Source organism: Aedes albopictus, chromosome 3 (genome assembly GCF_035046485.1).
Source record: "Aedes albopictus strain Foshan chromosome 3, AalbF5, whole genome shotgun sequence".
Taxonomy (NCBI): Eukaryota; Metazoa; Arthropoda; class Insecta; order Diptera; family Culicidae; genus Aedes; species Aedes albopictus.
Genome location: NC_085138.1, coordinates 78006620 through 78027360, shown reverse-complemented (window position 1 = coordinate 78027360; position 20741 = coordinate 78006620). Strand labels below are relative to the sequence as shown.

At 34.3% G+C, this 20741-nt stretch overlaps 1 long non-coding RNA gene across 1 annotated transcript; it reads left to right on the top strand.

Moving 5' to 3' along the window:
* Nucleotides 1-87: 87 nt before the first annotated feature.
* Nucleotides 88-1371, top strand: LOC109426341 (uncharacterized). The gene is made up of 2 exons (XR_002133973.3): nucleotides 88-526; nucleotides 588-1371. It is a non-coding gene; the product is annotated as an uncharacterized LOC109426341 (long non-coding RNA).
* Nucleotides 1372-20741: the final 19370 nt, after the last annotated feature.

The window sequence follows — 20741 nt, the reverse complement described above, 5'->3', positions numbered from 1 at the left end:
GTGTTTTTGCATCTTCTGCTTCTGCTGATAGGCCTCTAATCACCGCAGCTTTCGATTACTTCTGGAGTAGATCGACAGCCTATCACCACCCAGCAAGAAACGTTAGGGTCACATGAGACTAATGTAAGACAAACCGGTGAGACAGTTAGGCTAACAAAATCCCTCACGTTAGGCTCAGGTTCGACAAAATTCAGGCTAATATGACACACTTTTGTTAGACATATTTTCGAGCTCGACCCTTTGTTAGGTATGTTTTGGCTAACATGAGCCTAACGTTAGGCATATTTTGCACTGGGCTGTTAGACCCCGGTTAGGCATTATTTTTATGCTGGCTTATTTACATCTAGCTGTCATCCACAGTAGAAGTAAAGTTGTGGTAGTGAACATGGTTAGATTTTCACTACCACAACTTTACTACTGCCTTGGATGGAAGCTAGATGTAAACAAGTTGAAAAATAACCCTCTGTACCCGATCTAGAGACGTTCCGAAAGGTTCCGACGAATACGGTGAATCCGGCTACTACTGGTAACGTATATTTTGGCTATTTTTTGCATAAATTTATATAATGGCTTTTCCACCAAACCAGGCATCTGCGGCGGAACCGGACCAACGTAATGACGCGGATTCGACGTTCTCGTGAACTAAATTCGAGCGCGATAGATTCCTCGAAGGAGGAATGCATCGGGATCCTAGTAGCGAAGCATATTTAACGGAGGAGCAGCTGTAAACTGCACTAGTAGCAGTATAATTCGCGGTAGTGACCACCGACAAGGACACCGTTGGCGACGAGGCTCATCGGCAGCTAAAGATTAGTCGAGCTCCATTATACTGGGGACGTTCCAATCCAATGTGTGTGGTGAAAAATATGTTCCGGTGAAGGAATTCGGTGAAGTGAACGCAAGGGTGCCCGTCGTAGGTGACAAATAGTTTGATTGCACCAGAAGAGTGGCATCTCACTCGAACACTACCGGTCCTATTAGATCATTTTTCATAATCCCACGGCATTGGCCGGGCGTGCAACAATGGTTGCCTCTGTTTTGAATCCGTTCAGGCCCGGCCAATAGTATTGGATAACTTGGAATCCCTTAGCGGCACTGGATGGATACCAACCTCCTTCTGAACTAAAACTGAATCTTCTGCAAGGATACTCCTGATCATCATAAACCGACCTAGCCCGGGTATGGCTTACGATGCAATAGGAGTAAAGTTCATATCGGATTCTGAAGGAGACGCTTTTGATTTAAAAATCTTAGATAAGTTTTTCAATTAGTAAGGTAGATCATAAAAATATTATATTTACATTACTGTTTTACGTTGGTTTGATTATTTCTCAATAAAGCATAGTGTATCACCAACATAAATGCACATTATCTTCAATGTAGTTTCATTGTTGTACATTATGATTATTCAACCCTTGTGATTTCTTCAAGGATACCAATCGAGTTCATGCCTTTAAAAATGCAGATATCTATATTCATGGCTTTGACTGGTTCGGCCTGTTAGGAAGGGCACTTGGTTGACTTCCAAAGCGCATTTGGTGTATTAGGTACCTCTGTCTTTTTGGCCATTCATCATATGACTTCAATACATAGTTCATACAACGATTAGCATAGTTAACCTACTAATTGGGGAAATCTATTATCGCTTCCTACTGGTACTTTAAAAAGAGTGACATTTTTGGCCATTCCATCACTGATACTTCATACACCGTAGATAAAATTCCGATCTTATGAGGATTGATAACGCAGTCCAGTAGTGAATGCAAGGCGCTATAAATGATTCCGTTTTGTAGAATTCCTCCATAGATTCCATCGGGAAGTCTTTCATAGGTTTAATTGGGAATTTCAAAATTGTTTCAAAAATTCCGTCCTCCAAAACTTTTTCAGGAATTTCTTAAGATATCCCTATAAAAATTGGCCAGAAAATCCTTATCGATTCCTTGGAGAATTGGCCCAATATTTTTCCGAACAAAAATTCTTTGTTTATTTCTTTAAAAATTCATTCAAACGGATTCCTTCAAACAAACTCCCATAGCTTTCTTCGTTTGCCTCCAGACATTGTTTTGAGAGTTCCTCCAAAGATTCCTATGAAAAATCCTCCAAAGCACAGATTCTTTATAAAATTAGTCCACAAATTTCTTCGTGAATTATTAAATTTCCTTCGTTCTTTCGTCCAGGCATTATTTTTGGGTATCCTTCTGAGATTTGTAGAGAATTACTCCAGAAAACGGGAATCCCTCAAGAGAATTATTAAACATTCCTCCACAGATTGCTAAGGTTATTACTCTAGAGAATCCTATTCGTGCAAAGATGCATTCAAGAAATTATCATTAAATTCCTTTGTTAGTTGATCGAGAAATGAACACAGGATTTTTTGTAGAAATTCTTCAAGGAATTTTGGATTGATATCTAAACAACTTCTGGAGGAACAGAATTTAGTAGACATCCTGTTCCTCCAGATGGTATTGCTCCATAAATTCCTTGAATAATTTCTACACAAATTCAAATTCACAGAATTTCCTAGATTTGAGATTTGCAGTTTTGAAAATTTGAAAATCATGACTTAGCTTAACTGATAGTGCCATATCTTTTTTTCTGAATTCCGATACATATACTGTCTATGACTGCATATCAGTCCTATATTAGCTGGGTTCCCTATTCATATGGGACAGTTATGCGATCATAGGCAGTATAACACAAGTTTACAAAACAAAACGAAAGTCGTGAACTTCTGCCAACGACCAAAATTTTTAAAGCACAATTTAGCGCTGATTTCGAAACCGACCTTCAAAAAATTTTAAGTAGAACAGTTTTTGAGTTTTAGCTCTATATCGAGTTTTGCAACTTTTTAAAATATATAATTTACTAAAATTCAAACATATTGCGTTTTGTTCAGCCAGTTTTAAATCTTTTTCCATTAATTAAGAGCTGAATACAATACCATTCGATCATTTGAATACAGGTTTTGCGTCAGATTGATGAAATTTAAGATATTGGCGAGTTTTAGGGACGATCTTCTTAAATTTTAGCAAAATTCCCAAAATATTTTGAAGAAATGTATTTTTTTTTCAATGAGAAAAAAAACAACTTAAATTTTTTTTCTCGACGTTTATTTGACATATCATATGTAGGCGACTTACAGTAAAAATTTCAGCTCAATCGGAGCGTTGATTACGAAGAATGAGATGTTTGAAGTGAGCGACTTTGCTTAAAAATAGAACAAAAATCGATGTCAAATCATCAACCTTGTATGAAAAGTCGAAAAAATTTCTCAAAAGATTTTTTTTTGTGGATTTCTCCAGCAAATATTTCAAAAATTCGCCTAAAGTTGTCTTTTGGGATTTTTTCAGAAATTCCACCGTTCTTTCCTTCAAATATTAATTCGGAAATTAATCAAAAATTTTAACAGAGGTTTTTCAGGATTTCCTGCTGATATATTTAGGCATTCTTTCAGGAATCGCTACGGAAATCATTCAAAAAATTTTATCGAAAACTCCTCCAAAGATTTCCAAGGAAATTACTCTAGATAATCTTTTGATAATCGCTCCTTAGATTATTTCGAAAACTCGTGTATAGATTGTTTTAAGACTGCTTTCATAAATATTTTTTTTATTCCTTCGGACACATTCTTGAAGAAAGGAGGAATATTCAAAAGAATCTCTGGATAAATGATCGAAGGGATTTTTCGGAAACATTCAAAAATATCTCCACAAATTCTCTGAAGAAATTTCTTCCAGATAATTTCGTTCATTCATTTACAGTCTTTATGTACATATTTGTTCGGAAATTCCTCTAGATACTCTTTCCAGAATTCTTTCAGAATCTTTTGAGAAATCCTACACAGATTCCTTCAAGAATCAAAAAAAAAGTTGATCATTCCTCCAGAAGTTATTTAGGAAATATCTACAGTGATTTTTTAGATAATTATTCCAAAGATTCATTCGTTCAGTCCTTTAGAATTTTTTCAGAGAAAAATTTCCGTCCACAAATTCCATCGTTCATAGCTGCAAAAATGAATTTGAGAATTCTTCCAGAGAATGCTTAGGGAATTTCTTTCGAGGTTCCTTCGGGAATTTCCTCAGAGATTTCAAAAAAAAAAAAATAACTCCAGAGGATCATACGGAACTTAATCCAGAAACTATTTCAAAAATTCGTTGACAGATTAAAGTTTTTTTTCATAAACTACTTCGTTTCTTTCTTCCTGAAATTTCTTCTGCTTAGACCACACTCGAGCGTGGTTGGATTTTCACTACAACAACTTTACTTCCGCCTTCTTTCAAATATTCTTTAAAAAAATTCAGAGGTATTTTTGGGATTTCCTTCGGAGACTTTTCTGGAATTCCTACATAAACTTCTCGAAGGATTTTATCAGAAATTCCTCCAAAGATTCTTCAGTAAATTACTTTAGGGAAAACAACGTGAACTGTTTCTAAAGTACTTGCATCGAAAATTCGTCCTTCAAGAAATTCCTACTAATTATTATGTTTTTCTTCTAGAGCTCACTCTTTCAGAAATTATATGGAGAATTCCTACAACGATTGCCTCGATTATTTCTGCAGAAATTAATACGTTCCTAGTTGAAGAATATAGAATTTTCCCACAAATTCCTTTGTTCATTTCTCCAGATATTTCTTTGAGAATCACTCCACAGACTTCTATTCTCTAGAGATTTCTTTTTTAGATATTCTTTAGCAAGCTACTTCACAGAATCCAACGGAAATACGTATAGACATTATTTTAAAAATTCATTCACACATTTATTTTTGAATTTTTACACAAATTACCTGGATATCCTCCAGAGATTATTTTAAGAATTGCTTTGAATATTCGGTAATAAGTTAATTCAAAGATTCTTTCAAAAATTGTTCTAGGGATTCATTTGAGAATTGATTCACATATTCGTTCAAGAATTTCCCTAACAATTTTGTCAAATATTTCTTTGCATTTTAATTACTGAGATTTCTGAGAGATTTTCTCTTTGGATTCTGGAGAATGAAGTGATATTTTTTTTGCATTTTTCAGGTTTTTTTTTTCGGTGAATTCTTTAAGAAAATATCTTAGGAATCCCTCTGGAGGTTATTTATAAAATCCATTCACAGATTCAATATGAAACTTTCCTTCAAATTCTTTCGTTCTTTCCTCCAGAGCTTAGGCTGTTACAAATATTTATTTCCCTTTTTGTTCTACCACTCTTGGGCTCGTCGAGAGGGGGGTGGGGATAAAAATAATAAAGCATTTATGATAAATATTAAAAACTCATCAGATTTGTTAAAGAAATAATTAGTTTAAGAAATTTTAGCAAAACTCGATACCTTGATAAATATTTTTAAGCTGCCTCCTCAAAATGCTAAATCCAGCTAAAAATGTTTGAAGGGGGGAGGCAAAAAGTCAAAACTAAATTTTTTATCAACCTTATTACTTTTCAAATAATACCTCTAAATTGTATTCTGAGTTTCTTTTGCAATTTCCCCCTGATACATTTCTGGAATGCCTTCAGTAATTTTTCGAGATGTTTTTATCGTAAATTCCTTTAAAGATTCTTCAGGAAATTATTCCAGAAACGAGAATTACTATACCGAAAATTGGTCCATAAAGAATTTTCCCACAAAATCTTTGATTTTTTTCTGGATCTTAATTCTGCGGAGTTCGTCCACAAATTTCTCAAGAGATTTTTTATTTCTTTGAAGATTCTTCAGTAAATTATTCCAGTGAATCCTTTGGGAATTACCCCTAAGATTAGAGTTTTCCCACCAATTATTTTGTTTTTCTTTTTGAGCTTTTGTTCCTCCAGGGATTTTTTTTTTGAAAATTCCTTCAGAGATTTCTTTGAAAACTCCTCCGCAGTTTCGTTTCAGGATTTTTTTCTCAGATTCCTTGGTAATTTCCTCTAGAGGTTCCTTTTGGAATTCCTTTATATATTCCAGATAGGAAACTTAATCTACAAATTATTTCAAAAGTTCGTGCACATATTCATTCAAACATTTTACGCAAATTACCTCGTTCTTTTTTTTTTGAGACTCTCCGCAGATTTAGTAGTTTTTATATATTTTTTTTTATTTATGAATTTCCCAATTGCTAGTTATAAAGCCTGGATTCTCCGGTTGGGTCACGACTGCACTACGATTAACGAATCGCGTTTGTTTGTTGGGCCAACTACACACAATTCTGTACACATAATTATTTGGGAAATTAGCCCACAGGTTGCTCCGGAAATATGCCCTTCGTTTTCCGATGGTGCTGTCAATTATGCAATAAAAAAATATTCAGAGGTTCTTTCGGGAATTCTTCCAGAGATTTTTTGGAAACTTCTCAGGTAATTTATTTATTCAGTTACTTCAACAGGAATCCCTCATGCCCTTTTTTTCGAAAATTCCTCTACAGAATTCTAAGCGACTAACTCCATTGATTTAGTTGATAATTGCTTCACTTTTTTTTCAGATAAGTTCTTGAGAGATCATATTAAGAAATAATAATAATAAATAACATAATCCTTCTTTGTTTGTATAGAGATTCCTTTTAAAATTCCCCCACCTAATCCTGACGAGATGCTTCCTCAAAGGATTTTTTGTTCATTTCTCAAGATATTTCATGAAGATACTAAGAGATTGCTAAGGAAATTTCTGTAGATTCTTTCTGGAAATCCTCCAAATATTCTTTAGCGATTTACTCCAAAAAGTTCTACACGGGACCTAAACTAGAAATTATTTCTTCAGAGATTACTTTGTAAATTTCTTTGTTTGATCCTCCAACTATTTTTTTTAAATTCCTTCGAAAACTTATTTAGAGTTTTTTTTTATTTGTTCAGAAATTCCTTTCTTTCGAGAATACCTCCGGAGATTATTTCAAAAATTTGTCCACAGATACCTTCGGGAATTTTCCCACAAATTACTTTATTCATTCCTCCAGATACTTTTTTTTGGAAAATTTCTTCAAATAATCATTAAAAATATTTTGAGGTTTTTTTGAGATTCCCTGCAGAGACTTTTCGGGAATCTCTGTAGAGTTTTTGGAAAGAGTTTTTATTTCTAAAACTTCCTTCAAAGATTCAATGGAATTGCTCCAGAGATTAAAAATTCGTTAAACAATCCGACAAGCATTTCTCCATCAATTTTTTATGCTTCCAGAGATTGAGGAATAACCAAAGCAGTTTCTGGTGAAATTCCTTAAGTGCATGTGGATGAGTATTTGAAAAAATCTCTGAAGTAAAGAACGAAAGGTTTTGTAAACATTCTAAACACTTTTTCGTTCAGTTAATCATCTCTATTTCCGGGAATGATTACAAGTTTCATTTTAGATCTCTTTGCTTTGAGAATTTCTCAGAAAAATCCTTGTTAACTTTTCCAGATATTCGTATGGATTATTCCAGAATTTTTTGTGAAAAAATATTCCACAACTTCCTTTGTTTATTCTCTGAAGTATGTCTACTTCAGGACTTTTATAAGTTTCTTAGGAATTCATGGGAAGATTATATTCGAAATTAGTTCACAAATTCCATCTGGAATTTTGCTACATATTCTTTATTTTTTTCCTCCACAGCTTATGTTAGGAATTCTTTCAAATATTTCTTCAAAATTTTATTCAGAGGTTTTTTTTTGGGATTTATCCTGGAGATATGTCTCAATTTCACAATGTCTCAATTTCACAAATTTTATTTTTTTCTCACATTTTTTTTAGTTTTGTTCAAGTGCTTGTTTTTCCATACATTATATCGAGAATACTTCCAAAGATTTTTTCGAAAATTACTCCACAAGTTTGTTCAAGATTTTTCCGACCGTTCATTCGTCCATAGGTTTCTTTAAAAACCCCTCCAGAGAATCCCTCTAGAGATTCCGTTTAGAATTCCTCCAGAGAGTCCTACGGGACTTTGAAATTATTTCAAAAATTTGTGTACAGATTCATTCAAGAATTTAACACTGATTGCCTCGTTTTTGCATACAGATATACTTTCAGTAATTTCTACGAAAATTATTTCCAAAATTCATCCGAAATTCCTATGGAATTGTTCACTAAATACGATCGTTAATTTCTCCACACATTTTTGGTGTATTTTAACTTACGCGAATTCTACACTTAGGAATTCCTTCATATATTCCATGAAATATTATTTGATGGTTCGTTCGGGATTTCCTCCAGATATTTGTGAAAATCAAAATTTTATTAAGAGTTTCTTTTGGCATATCCCTCTGGGATATTTCTGAAGTTCATCCATATTTTTTTCGAGAAAATGTCATCGGAAGTTCCTAAACAGATTCTTCAGGAATTTACTTTACAAATAATTAATAAATAAATCAGTAGTACCATAACAACAGTGATCTTACGACAACAATTCTTAACACAAATAAGTTTTCAAAAAAAAAAAACAATAAAATAATCAGAATTTCTTCAAGGAGTTGAATAAGAACTGTGATCTAACCACAGCAAATCTTAACACGAATAAAATTTCAAAAAGAATTTGAATAATATGTTCAAAATTGTTCCAAAGAGTTTCATAAGATCTGTGAAATTACTATAACAACAATATGCTTAACACAAATAAAATTTCAAAGATCATTTCAATAAATTAATCAGAATTGCTCCAAGAAAATAAATAAGAACTGTGATCTTGCGACAACAATTCTTAACACAAATCAAATTTGAAAAAAAAAATCTATAAAATAACAAGAGTTGCTCCCAGGAGTTCCCTAAGAACTGTGATCTCACGAAAACAATTCGTAGAACAAATAAAATTTTGGAAACTAGTTTCAATAAACTAATCAGAATCACTCCAAGGAGCTCCCTATGAACTGTAATCTTACGACAACATTAAATAAAATTTCAAAAATAATTTCAATAAATTAATCAGAGTTCCTCCAAGGAGTTTCATAATAACTGTGATCTTATGATGACAATTATTAACACAAAAAAAAAGAATTTCAATAATTGAGGAGTTTTATAAGAACTGTGATTTTTCGATAATAATTCTCAACGCAAATAAAATTTTAAAAATAATTACAATAAATTAGCCAGAAATTATCCAAGGAGCTTCATAAGAACTGCGATCTTTCCCTAGGAGTTTTTAATGCGAATATAATTTAGAAAATAATTACAATAAAAAATCAGAATCGGTCCAACGAGTTCCCTGTGAACTGTAATCTAACAACAACAATTCGTAAAACAAGTCAAATTTGAAAAAAAAAATGAAATAGTTTCAATAAATTAATCATAGTTGCTCCAAGGAGTTCCACAGGAACCTTTTTGCTTACCCTCATAGTTCGTAACACAAATAACATTTCAAAAATCTAATAAATTAATCTTACAACAACAATTCTTTCCACAAATAAAAATTCAAAAAAAATCAATGATTGATCAGAGTTGCTCCAAGGTGTTCAATTAGAACTTTGATCTTCTGACAACAACTCTTAACACAAAAAATCACAATCGATTCCCTAAAAACTGCGATCTTAAGACAACCATTCTTAACACAAGTCTAATTTGAAAAACAAATATTCAATAAATTAATCACAATCGCTCCAAAGAGTTCCCTAAGAACAGTGATCTTACGACAAAAATTCTATACACAACTCACACTACTCCTTCACAGATTCCTTTCTAATTTTTAAATCTGGAAATCAGTTCATATATTTTTAAATTTAAATACCTGGAGCATCATATGTAACTTAGTATTTTTTATATTTTTTAAATTTACATTTAAAATTTTAATTTCACATTTTTTTATAAATTTTGTCGACTATTTCTTCGGAGACTATTTCAAAAATCGTTCTCAAATTCTTTTGGAAAATTTCCCACAAAATGCTTCAGATGTTGTTTTGAAAGTTGAGAGCTTCTTTCAGAATATCCCTTATAGATTTTTCTGTAATTCGTCCATAAATTTCGTCGGAAATTTCTCAAGAGATTTCTTTGTTCTACTCCGTTGTTTTGGAAATGACTCCAAAGATTCATTTAAAAATTCTACATATTCCTTGGAGAATTTTTCGAAGCATTTCCTCATTCATTTATCCTGAAATTCCTTCGGAAATTTATCCTAAAATTTCTGAGAGAATTACTTCAGATTTCTTCGTTAATTCTTGCAGATATTTTTTTGGAAATTTCTCCAGGATTGGTTACGTGAATTCCTTCAAATATCTGATCGAAAATTTATTCAAAGGTTTCTTCGTGATTTCCTCAACAGGTTTTTCGGGAATTCCTGCTATTTCCTTAGAAATTTCTTCACTCGTGCCTCTTGCGTATTTTTCTGTTGTCCCTTAACAGATTACTTCATGCATTTCTTTTATGATTTCTTCTGGTTTATCTTCGAAAATTTATTCAAAAGATTTCTTAGAGAACTACTTCTGAAGTTCCTTCGTTCATTTTTCCAGAGATTTTTTGGAAATTTCTCCAGGATTTGTTCCTTAAATTCCTAAATAAATTCTTTGTTCATCTTTGTTCAGAGGTTTATTTTCTGGATTACCTTCTGATAAGCTTCTCGAATTCCTCCAGAGAATTCACGAGATATTTTCAGAAATTTCTGTAGAGATTCTTTAGGAAATAATTCCAGAAAAACCTACACGAATTACTCCATGTTTGAAAATTCGCCCTTCAGAAATTGTCCACTAAATTTTTCGTATTTCCTCGAATTCCTACAGAGATTTCTCCGAACATTCCTCCACAACTTCCACTAGCGTGCGCAAGGTTTCTTGCTTAGGGGGGAGAGTGTGTGATGATTTCCACGCATTGCCTTTACTTTAATATGAAGTCATTATTTCGACTCTTATAAAATTTTATAAACCTATCAAATACAATGGAAAATATCGAAACAATTATCATTTATAAAAAAATAATGTCGTTGGAAAGAATTTCAATCTTGGACAATTAGTGATGCTAGAATTGGAGAAGACTCCATAGATTGAGTCAGAATTCCTAGATCAAAAATTTCGATCTGAATCCTTGTTGCAATCGACAGAGATTTCTCCAAAGATTCGTGAATGAATTCCTCCAGAAATTCCTCAAAAAAAAAACTTCCGGGAATTCCTCCAGCAATTCCTCCAGGGATTTCTTTCAGGAATTTCTCCACGGATTCCTCCAGAAAATTCTAAAGGAATTTCTCCCGGAACTCTTCCTGGAATTCCTCCAGGAATTCATTAAGGAATTCCGCGAGGAATTTCTCCAGGATTTTTTTTTAATTTCTACAGAAATTACTACAGGGGTTCATTAAGGAATTTCTTCAGAAATTCTTCATAAAACTCCTCAAAATGTTCCTCCAAAAATTCCTTCAGAAATTCTCCAGGGAGTTCCTTCAGGCATTTCTCCAGTTATTTATCCAGGAAGCTTCATATATTTCTCCAGAAATTCCTCAAATAATTCCTCCAGGAATTCCTACAGAATTACCTCCAGGAAGTCCTCCAGAGATTCCACCTGAAATTTCTTTCAGGAAAAATCCTCTAGCAATGCCTGCCAGAATTCCCCCAATATTTCCTCTAGGAATTGCTATCCGGATTTCTTCAGAAAATCCTTAAGGAATTTCTCACGGATGTCTCCAAAAAATCATTCAGAAATTTCTCATGGAATTTCTGCAGGAATTCCTCCATGAATTTCTTCAGAAAATCCTTCTAAAATTCCTCCACAAATTCCTCCAGAATTTTTATCAGAAATTTCTCGAGAAAGAATACCAGAAATTACACCAGAAATTCATTTAAAAATTCCTCCAGGAATTCGTCCAGAAAGTCCTACAGGAATTTCTAACGGATGTCTCCAGAAAATTATCCATTAAATTATCAAGGAATTTCTTCAACAATTCCTCGAAAAACTTATCTATGAATTTCTTCAGAAAATCTTTCTAAAATTCCTCCAGAAATTTTTCTTGAAATTTCTCGAGGATGTACGCCAGAAATTCCTCTAGAAAATTCTAAAGGAACTTCTCACGGATGTCTTCAGAAAATTATCCAGGAAATTCTCAAGAAATTTCTTCAGGAATTGCTCCAGGAATCATCCATGAATTTCTTTAGAAAATCATTCTAAAATTCTTTCATAAATTTCTCGAGGAAGTACGCCAGAAATTTCTCCAGGGATTCCTCAAGAAAATTCTCTAGGATTTTTTTCAGAATTCCTCCAGAAAATTCTAAAGGAATGTCTCCCGGAACTCTTCCAGGACTTCCGCAGGGAATTCTTCCAGGAATTTCTACACGAGTTTTTCCTGGAATTTCTTCAGGAATTTCTCCAGGGATTCATTAGGATTTCTTCAGAAATTCCTCAGAAAATTCCTCCAGAAATTCTTCCAGGTATTCCTTCAGAAATTCCTCGAGGAGTTCCTTCAGACATTTCTCAAGAAATCCCTCCAAGATGTCTCCAGGGATTTCTACCAGGCATTCCTCCACGGGTTCCTCCAGAAAATCCTAAAGGAATGTCTCTCGGAATATTCCAGGAATTCCGCGAAGAATTACTCCAGCAACTCGTTCAAGGATTCCTCCAGGAATTTCTCCAGCAGTTTATCCAGAAATTTCTTCAGAAATTCCTCCAGGGATTTATTACTCATTTTCTTCAGAAATTCCTTATAATATTCTTCCAGGTATTCCTTCAGAAATTCCTCAACGAGTTCCCTCAGACATTCCTCCAGAAATTTCTCCAGGGAGCCTCATATATTTCTCCAGAAATTCCTCAAATAATTCCTCCAGGAATTCCTCCAGTAAATACTCCAAGAATTTCTCCAGAGGTGCCTTCTGAAAATTCTTCTAGGAAGGTCTGCCAGAATTCCCCCAATATATCCTTCAGCTATTCTTCTAGAAATTACTCTAGGGATTCCTCCAGATAATCACAAAGGAAATGTTCACGGAACTCTTCCAGGAATTCCTCGAGAAATTCCTCCAAGAATTCGTCCAGAAAATTCTCAAGAAATTCCTTCAGAAATTTCTCCAGGGATTCATCCATGAATTTTTTCAAAAAATCCCCCAGAAATTCCTCCAGCAATTCTTTTAGAAATTTGTCGAGGAAGAACTCCGGAAATTCCTTCAGGAATTTATCCAGGAATTCCTTCATAAAATCCTTTAGGAATTTCTGCCAGAATTCCCCGGAATGTCTCCCGAAACTTTTCCAAGAACTACTCGAGGAATTCCGCAATGAATTTGTCCAGGGAATCCTCCACGGATTTCTTCAGGAATTAGCCCAAAGATTCATTAATGAATTTCTTCAGAAATTCCTCAAAAAAATCCTCCAGGTATTCTCTCAAAAATTATTTCACAAATTTCTCGAGGAGTTCCTTCAGATATTCATCCATGAACTTTTCCAGTAAACCTCATATATTTCTTCAGAAATTACTCAAATATTTTCTCCAGTAATTGCTTCAGTAAATAATACTCCAAGAATTTCTCCAGAGATTCCTCCTGATTTTTTTTCTAGGAATAATCTGATAGGAATGCTTGCCAGAATTCCTCCAATATTTCCTCCCGCGAATCCTCCAGGCATTGCTCCGCGGATTCCTCCAGATAATCCTAAAAGAATTTCTCACGGAACTCTTCCAGGAATTCCTCTTCGAATTTCTTGAGAAATTCCTCCAAGGAAATCATCCAGGAAATTCCCAAGGAATTTCTTCAGGGATTCATCCATGATTATTTTCATGAATTCCTCAAAAAAATCCTTCAATATTTTTTCAGAAATAAAAAAAAAGAAATCCTTCAGAAATTCCTCCAGGAATTCATTCAGAAATTCCTCGAAGAGTTTCTTCAGATATTCCTCCAGAAATTTACCCAGGAAGAAATTCCTCCAGAAAACACTCCAGAAATTCCTCCAGTAAATAGTTTAGGAATTCTTCCAAAACCACCTCTAGGAATTCCTCCAGAATTTATCCAATATTTTCTCCAGGGATTTCTCTAGGAATTGCTCCATGGATTCATCCAGAAAATTCTAAAGGAATTTCTCCCAGAACTCTTCCTGGAATTCCTCGAGCATTTTCCCCAGGAAATTCAACAGGAAATTCTCAAGGATTTCTTCAGGAATTCCTTCAACGAGTTATCCATGTATTTCTTCAGAAATTCCTCCAGAAATGCCCCCAAGAATTACCCCAGGGGTTCCTCCAGAAAATCCTAAAGAAATGTCTCCTGGAACTCTTCCAAGAATACCTTCAGGGATACCTCCATGGATTCCTTCAGGAATATCATCAGGATTTTTTCTAGGAATTCCTTCAGAAATTTTTTCATGGAATCGTCCAGGAATACCTCTAGGAATTCTTCCAGAGATTGCTGCAGGAATTTCTTCAGGAATTCTACAGGAAATTCACTAGGAATTTTCGCCAGAATTCCTCCAATATTTTCTCCAGGGCTTCTTCCAGGAATTTCTCGACGGATTCCTCCATAAAATCATTCCCTTAGGATTTTCCCTTTTCCGAGAATTCCTCTAGGATTCCTTTATGGATTCCTCCAGGAATTTTGTCCAGGAATTTCTTCGAGAATTCCTCCAGGGACTCATCCATGAGTTTTTTCAGAAATTCCTTAAAAAACCTCGAGGAGTTCCTCCAGACATTCCTCCAGGAAGCACTAAATGTTTGTCCAGAAATTCCTTGAATAATTCTTCCAGGATTTTTTTAGTTATTCCGCCAAGAGATCATCAATGAATTACTTCATAAATTTTCAGGAATTTCTCCAGAAATACCTCCTGGAATGCAAGCAGGGATTCCTCCAGGAATCCTCTGGGAATTTCTCCAGAAATTCCACCGGGAAGCCCAAAATATTCCTCCAAAAATATCGCAAAGAATTTCTTCGGGAATTCCTCTATTAATTCCTCCAAAAAATCCTTCAAAAGTTTTTTATGAAATACCTCTAGGAATTTTTACAGGGAATCCCCCAGGACTTTCTGCAGGGATTTCTCGAGGAATTTCTCCTTGGGTTTCTCCAAGAAATGCAAAAGAAATTTCTCCCGGAACTCTTCCAGGAATTCCTAGAGAAATTTCCCCGGGGATTTCTGCAGGACTTTTTCCATGATTTTTTTTCTGGATCTTCTCCAGAAATTTCTCCTGGGAGAGCTCCAGGAATTCCTCTAGGTATAATTTCAGAAAATTCTCTAAAAACATCCCCAGGTATTCTTCCAGGAACTCCTCTAGTTATTATTCCAGAAAATCCTCTAAAACATCTCCAGATATTCTTCTAGGTATTCCTCCAAGAATTCCTCTACGGATTTCTCCAGAAAATAAAAATTCTCCCGAAACTCTTTCTGGAATTCCTCCAGGAATTCCTCTAGAAATTGCTTCAGGCATTCCTCCATGGATTTCGGATTTCGCCAAGAATTTCTCCAGGGATTCATCAATAAATTTCTTCAGATATTCCTCAGAAATCCCTTCAGGAATTCATTCACAAATTCCTCGAGGAGTTCCTTCAATCATTCCTGCAGGAAACCGCAAATATTTTTCCAGAAATTTCTCAAAGATCTCGTCCATTAATTCCTACAGAAATTCTTGAAGGAATTCCTGCATATTTTTTTCAGAAATTTCTCCAGAAAAAAAACCTCTAGGAAATCAAAGAGGGATTCTTCTAGGGATTTCTCCTGAAATTTCTCCATGAACTTATTCCGGGGATCCTCCAGGGATTAATTCTGGGATGCAGGAACTTCTCGAGGAATTCGTTCCGGAATTTCTCCAGAAACTCCACCTGGAATTTGTTTAGAAATTCCTCCAGGAATTTCTCCACGGGCTCCTCCAGAAATTCTTCCATAGATTCTTTCAAGAATGCCTCCAGGGTATCCTCCACAAATTCCTCCAGGAATTCTTACACGGATTCTTTCAAGGAATCCCCTCAGGAATGCCTCTACTGATTCCTCCAAAAATACCTTTAGGAATTTCCCCAGAGATTTCTCCAGGAATGGAGATGCAAGGATTCGTCAATAAATTCCTCGAGTAATTCTTCCAGAAAACCGTGCAGGAATTCTTCCAAAACTCCTTTAGGAATTCCTCCTGCAATTCATCCAGGAATTATTTCATGGATTCCTCCACAGATTCCTTCTGTTATCCCTCCAGGAATTCATCCTGTAATTCCTTCACGGATTCCTTCAGAAATTCCTCCAGATATTACATCAGGGATTTCTCCAGGAATTTTCCAGAGCTTCCTCCAGCTTTTCTTCCAAATTTCTACAAGAATTTTTCTCATAATTCCTCGAAGGATTTCTCTAGATATTTCTCCAGAAATTCTTGCAGGGATTCGTCAATGAGGTCCTCCAGGATTTTTTTTTTAAAACTCCTCCAGAAATTTACTCAGGGATTTCTGCAGAAATTCCTCCAGGCATTCTTTCAGAAGTTCCTCCAGGAATTCCTACTCGGAAACCTCCAGGCAATTTGATATATAGAATGCTAAGATGAAGCATGAGATTTGGAGATGGTGTAAACATTAGTTGCTGTATGAAAATCAAATTGCGTGCGGCAATAAAGGTGCATGATACCACCGTGGTGTATAGGATATCTAAATAACACTGAGATCATTGGGATGATGCATGGAATGCTGATATGGAGCATGGTATTCAAAGATGGTGCATGATGTCGGTATGGTGGATTAGCTTCGCCATGATTCTGTTATACTCAACATGTTTCATATTAAGATGCATTTGCAATTCGTGCAATGGTGCAGGAAACTCAATGTGGCACAGAAATAAGTGGAATGGAAATTCCTCGATAGTTTTTTTTTCGGAAATTCTAAACATTCACAAAATTCCGACATCGTCCCGTAGATGGGCAACTTCGAGCCCGAAACCGGTCGACCAAAAAGGTAATTTTTTAAGTTCCTTTTATTTAGTGAGAACGATAAGTGTTGTGTTCCGTCTCGTGTTCGCGTATTTTGTGATCGTGAATGTTCTTACGTTAGCACAATCAACAAATTGTTTCTAAACATTCTTTTAAAAAAAAATACACAGATCCTTTTAAGATTTTTTCCATGCATTTCTTTGTTCTTTTCTCCTAAAATTCCTTCGATTTCCTAATTGTTCCTAGAAAACTTTGTTCAGAGATTCTTTCGAGTTTTCCTCCTGAAATATTTCGAGTATTTTTCTAGAAGTTTCTCAAGAGGTATTCGAACAATTTCCTCCAGAGATTCTTTTGTAATTCCTAAAAATTTAACAATTCTTCCAGTGATTGCTAAAGAAATTTCTGAAGAAATTCCAAAATCACTCCAAAGAACTCTACGGGACTTGATCCAGAAACAATTTCGAAAATTTGTTTACACATTCATTCAAGAATTTCATACAAATAAGGGTATTTCAGCCAATAGTGGACACTTAACCGGGAAACCAATGGCTCTTGTTCCATGTGGTGAAACTAGGCTAAAAAGCGATTATTTCATTCATTAATCACATTTGTTAATGTAAACAAGTCTGGGGGCCACTATTGGACATGGTTGGAAAATACGACCTACCCAAAAGTGGACCCCAACAATCCAATAGTGGAAACCGAGGGGTCCACTATAGGATTGTTTGATCGAGATTTCAAATGGTTATTTTTTTTTAAATATAAGGTGGAAATCATTCCAGAAAATCCTACGCGAGATACTCCAGATTCGAAAATTCGTCCTTCAAAAATTGTCCACTCGATTTTTTGTATTTCCTCTATCGAGAATTCCTACAGAGATTTCTTTGAACATTCCTCCACAACTTCCTTTGAGTTTTCCCCATAAATTAGTTCGTTGATTTCTCCAGAGATTAATTTGAGCATTTTTTCACGGATTGCTTAAGGTATGTCAACAAGGATTCTTTCTAGGATTCCTTAGAAAAACTCTCCAGAAAACCGTACTGGACTTGATCGAGAAATTGTTTCAAAAATAAATTTACAGATTTTTCGAAAATGTTTACACAAATTACCTCGTCCTTTCCTCCAGAGACAATCTTAGAAATTCCTCCGGAAATTATTTCGAAAATTCATCAATTTTCTTTGGAAATTCAGAGATTATTTTAGAAATTCCTTCTATTCAATAAAAAATATTCAGAAGTTGCTTTGGGATTTTCTCTAGAGATTTTTTTAAACTTGTTCCAGAAAATTCTGTAGACATTCTTTATTCATGCCTCTAGCGATTTTTCTCGGAAATTTCACCAGAGATTTATTTGAGAATTGCTGCAATAATTAAAAAAAATGCCTATTTAGAAATTCCTTCGTGTATGTATCCACAGACAGAGATGGCATAGATGCACTGATAACCAGCTCAGCGAACACAGCATCAATGAAATGTGCGCTGCTGTGTTTTGCTACGAATGAGGCGCGGCACCACTCAGCCGTAAAACTTTGCGTGAGCGTGAGAGTATTGAAAAGGCCACATCGGCTGCGCGAGACGCCGCAGAGCTCAAACAGTGATCAATTTGAGAATTACTCCAAAATTTCTTCAAAACAATATCACCAAAATTTTTTTTAATAAATCTTTCCGAAAATTCCTCCAAGAATTCATCTACATTAAAAAAAGCTACAGAGATTTCAGAGAATTGTTTTAGATGTATTTAAAATTTGCCCTAAATTGTTGAGAAGAATACTTCAGAAAATAATAAGCGAATTACTTCTTAGATTATTTGTAAATTCTGTATTTCAAGAGTTTTCCCACCAAATTATTCGTTTTTCCTCCATTGTGAATTCCTACAGAGATTTATTCGGGAATTGGTTCGCAAGTTGGTTTCTCCAGAGATTCATTTGAGATTTTTCCAGTAATTGCAAAATGATTTTTTGCCAGAGACTACTTATGAATTTTCATCGGAGATTCTTTAAGAAATTACTTCAAAAAATCCTACTGGATACAGAAATTATTTCAATAGTTTATTCACAGATTCATTCAAAAATTTTCAGATATATTACCTAGTTCTTTCCTAATCAGATTCCTTCGGGAAGTTCTTCAGATATCGATCGTTTAAGGAATTTCTTCAGGAATTTTTGTGTAGAAATTTCTCCAGAGATTTTTTTCGGAAATTCAACTAGAGATTAATTTAAGAAGTGTTCCAAGAATTTCGCAACAAAAGTTTTGTTTCACCGGAAATTCCTTTGAGAACATATCCTCAGATTTCTCCAGATATTCTTCCAGAGATTTCTTTGGTATAATTTTTAATTATTATTTCGATACTTCGTTCACAAATACCTAAGTTTATTTCTCCAAAGATTATTTTTATTTTTTTTTTAAATACTCAGGATTTTTCAGGATTTCTTTCAGAGAGGTTTGGGAATTCATTCAGGGATTAATTTGAGAACTGCTTTCCGATTCCTTCCAGATTTTATCAAAAAAACTGTTTTATTGAATTCTCCACGAATTCCTTCAAGAATTTCTTCGAAATAAAAAATACCGCGGAGACAATTTATCCACAGATTGTTTCAAGAATTTCCCCACAAGTTTCTTTGTTGATGCCTTCAGATATTCTTTTTGGGAGTCTTTCGGGAATTTCCCCAAAGTTTATTTTGCAGCTTCGTCCACAAGTTTAGGACTGTTTGCAGTTATATATTCCATCGAAAATTTATTCAGATTATAAATTTTCCCAAATGTTCAGGATTCTCTATATCGAAGCTGAGTTGATCTTCTCATTTTGGTGCTTTCACAAAATAGTTAAATTTGTAAAAGCCTGAAGAAATTTGGAAAATGTTTAGTTTATTGAAAATATTGTTGAATGAAAACACCTAACAAAATTAATATCAGCACAAAATTCCCATTTCAAAAGATTTTTCAGCGATTCGATAAACTGTAGTTAAGTACGATAAAAATTCTGGAAAATACTGATTCTTGTTAGCAGTTAACATACCATATAATACAAAATTTCAACATTTCAAAAATAATGTGGCACGCTAGAAGATACTCTATACCCAAGGACTTCAAGAAAATTTCCCTTGCAAAGACTTCCTGGACCTACCGGGAATCGAACCCGTCACCCTCAGCTTGGTCATGCTAGATAAATGTGATGCTAGATACCCACGCCTTTACAGTTGTGACCCCAATTTACAAACATGTCCATGAAGGAGCATGGAGGGCCAAAGGGGTTCCTTAAAAATGCTAGTTTATCAACTTAAAGAATTGCGTTAAAATGCAATGGAATTTCTATCTTGAAAATAATAGTTAAACTGTATCGTGAGCATTCTAGAAAGGAATATATTTGCCCAAAAAATTTAAAAAAAAAACATTTTTTTTTGCAATTCCAATACTTTGAGTGGGGTTTTTGTTTAAAAACATGTATTCAATATTCTTTTTTGAAAAGATGAAGAGGGATTGTGCAATTTCGAGAACATTTTTTTAAAGAAAAAGAAAACACTTAAAGGGGCTTTTCTTTCTTTCTAAAATTTGGTTCAAAATAAAAACCAGGATAAGAACTAACTAACTTACTAACTATTTATTCAATATTCTTGTTTAGATATTTATTTTAGATTATTTTATATTATTTATTATTAAAAATTCACACATTTCATTTATCAAGGATTTATACAGTCGTCAATAGTAAGGCTGTTGTGAGCATTTTCAGCTACTCCTTATCTGAAACGTTTGCAGATATTTCTTTGTTTTTTTTGTGATTTCTCCACAAATTCCTTTAAGAATTTCCCACAAAATACCTTGTTTATTTAATCCTTCAGAAATTCCTTTGTCATGTATCCAAAGACTTCTGAGAAAACTTATCCAGATATTCCTCAGTGCATTCGCCCAGAGATTCTTCCAGGAATAACTCTAGAAATTCTAGAAAATATACATTTTTTTGTTCATTCTGCCAAAAATTACTTCAAAAATTTATCCAAAGACATTTGAAGAGGAATTACGTCGTAGATATCTTCTTTTTTTTCTCAAGAACGTTTT